Source organism: Cnephaeus nilssonii (genome assembly GCF_951640355.1).
Source record: "Cnephaeus nilssonii genome assembly, chromosome: 6".
Taxonomy (NCBI): domain Eukaryota; kingdom Metazoa; phylum Chordata; class Mammalia; order Chiroptera; family Vespertilionidae; genus Cnephaeus; species Cnephaeus nilssonii.
In genome coordinates this window covers 77,003,129-77,005,538 of record NC_137077.1, presented here as the reverse complement: position 1 = coordinate 77,005,538, position 2,410 = coordinate 77,003,129, and the positions used below count along the sequence as shown (strand labels likewise).

The 2,410-nt window shown below is 36.1% G+C and overlaps 1 pseudogene across 1 annotated transcript; it reads left to right on the top strand.

Annotated features, from left to right (window-relative positions):
- Positions 1-681: 681 nt before the first annotated feature.
- On the top strand, positions 682-1,953 carry LOC307101093 (broad substrate specificity ATP-binding cassette transporter ABCG2-like; annotated as a pseudogene). Its single transcript has one exon. The product of its transcript is annotated as a broad substrate specificity ATP-binding cassette transporter ABCG2-like (transcript).
- Positions 1,954-2,410: the final 457 nt, after the last annotated feature.

Below are 2,410 nucleotides of genomic sequence, written 5' to 3'. Positions count from 1 at the left end.
TATGTTCAAATAATTATATTTTTTTCACCAAAATGAAGTCAGACCAGACATAATGTCTTGTGACTTATTTTACTTACAAATATTTCATGGAGTGTGCAAGTCACCAGTGGTGACCAAATCCATCCAAGCCAGACAAGAAAGGCAGACTCTCCAGATGTTTTCTGGTAGTGAGCACATTTTTGTTATCCCAAATGTCACAAAGAAACACCAGTGGTCTCCCTGAGACCATCTCCGACAACCTGAAGACATTTACTGAAGGAGCTATGTTAAATTTTCATAACAGCAGCTATGGAGTAAAAGTGCAGAGTGGCTTTCTACTTAATAAAAAAACAGTTAAGAAATAAATACTAATAAATATTAATGGGATCATAAGACTTGGTCTCAATGTCATTCTGGGACCCGCAGGTAGAGCCAAATCTTTGTTGTTAGGTATTTTAGCTGAAAGAAAAAATCCACAGGGATTATCTGGAGATGTTTTAATAAATGAGCATCTCAACCTGCCAATTTCAAATGTAACTCAGGTTATGAGGTATAAGATGATGTTGTGATGGAAACTCTGGACAGTGAGATTAATTTACAGTTTCAGTAGTTCTTTTGCTTCTGACAACTATGATGAATCATGAAAACACACACACACACACACACACACACACACACACACACACACACACACACACAACAAAAGAACTCATAAACATGGTTATCCAAGAGTTACGTCTATCTAAACTAGCAGATTTCAAGGTTGGAACTTACTTTATCTGTAGTGTGTCCGGAATGGAAAGAGAAAGGACTAGTATTGAAATGGAGCTTATTGTGATCTATCAATTTTGTTCTTGGATAAGCCCACTATTGGCTTAGACTCAAGCTCATCAACTGTTGTTCTTTTAATCCTGAAAAGAATGTATAAACAGTGACAATCCATCATCTCCATTCATCAGCCTCCTTATTCCATCTTCAAGTTGTGTGATAACCTCACCTTATTGGCCTCAAAAAGCCTAATGTTCTAGGGGCCTGCTCAGCTGACTGCCACTGTGAACGCTATAATGGCCCTGCAGACTTCTTCCTGGATGTCATTAATGGAGACTCTTCTTCTGTGGTACTAAAACAGAGAGGATGAAGATGGTGAAGCTAAGGAGACTGAAGAGCCTTCCAAGAGAGATAAACCACTCATAGAAACATTAGCTGTGTTTTATGTCAACTCCACCTTCTTCAGAGAAACAAAAGTTGAGTTAGATAAACTCTCAAGGGTCCAGGGGGAAAAAAAAGTGAAGCCTTAAAGAAGATCACCTATGCCACCTCCTTCTGTCATCAAATTAAATGGATTTCTAAGCATTTCTTAAAAAATGTCCACAGGCATCTATAGCCGAGATAAATGTTAACAATCATCCTGGGAATAGGTACCATTTTCTATGATCTGAAAAGTGACCCTACAGGAATCCAGAATAGAGGTGGGTTGCTCTTCTTCCTCACAAACAACCAATGTTTTAGAAATATAACATCCCTAGAACTATTTGTGGCTGAAAGGAGCTCTTTATACATGAATATATCAGTGGGTACTACAGAGTGTCATCTTATTTACTTGGGAAACTATTATCTCATTTACTTGCCATGAGAATGCTAGCAAGTATTCTTTTTACTTGTATGACATTCTTCTTATTAGATTTGAAAGCAGTGGTAGAGTCCTTCTTCATCATGATATTTACTGTTATGGTGATGATGGCTTATTTGTCCAGTTCTATGGCACTGGCCATAGCAGCAGGTCAGAGTGTGATAACCATAGCAATACATCTCATAAATATCTCTTTTGTGTTTAAGATGATTTTTTTCAGGGTAATCTTCACTCTCATGGCTTCAGTACTTCATTCAGTGTTCCTCAATATGATTATGAAGAGTATGTGGCTTTGCAACATAATACAATTTGGGGACAAAACTTTTCCTCATGATTCAATATAATAGCAAAAAATATCTGTATCTTTGCAATATGAATTGGCAAAAAAAATCTTATAAAAACAGGGGCATTGATCTCTTACCTTGAGGTCTATGGAAGAATTACTAGTATATAGTGTTGACATTCATGACTGATATATTCCTTACAATTGTGTACCTAAAATTATTATTTCTTTTAAGATTTTCTTCAGTTTCTCTCTAATTTACATGATTTATCTGCACATTAAAAAGAGAGCATCTCAATACAAGTATTAAAAATATTTCATAGATATATTTTGTATTATTAAATATAATATATAGTATATACTTTTTTTAAAAACTATGTTTTTATTTATTTCATAGAGAGGAAAGGAGAGGGAAAAAGAGATAGAACCATCAATTATGAGAGAGAATCATTGATCGGCTGCCTCCTGCACACCACCCCCCAGGCATGTGCCCTGACTGGAGAATTGAACTGTGACCT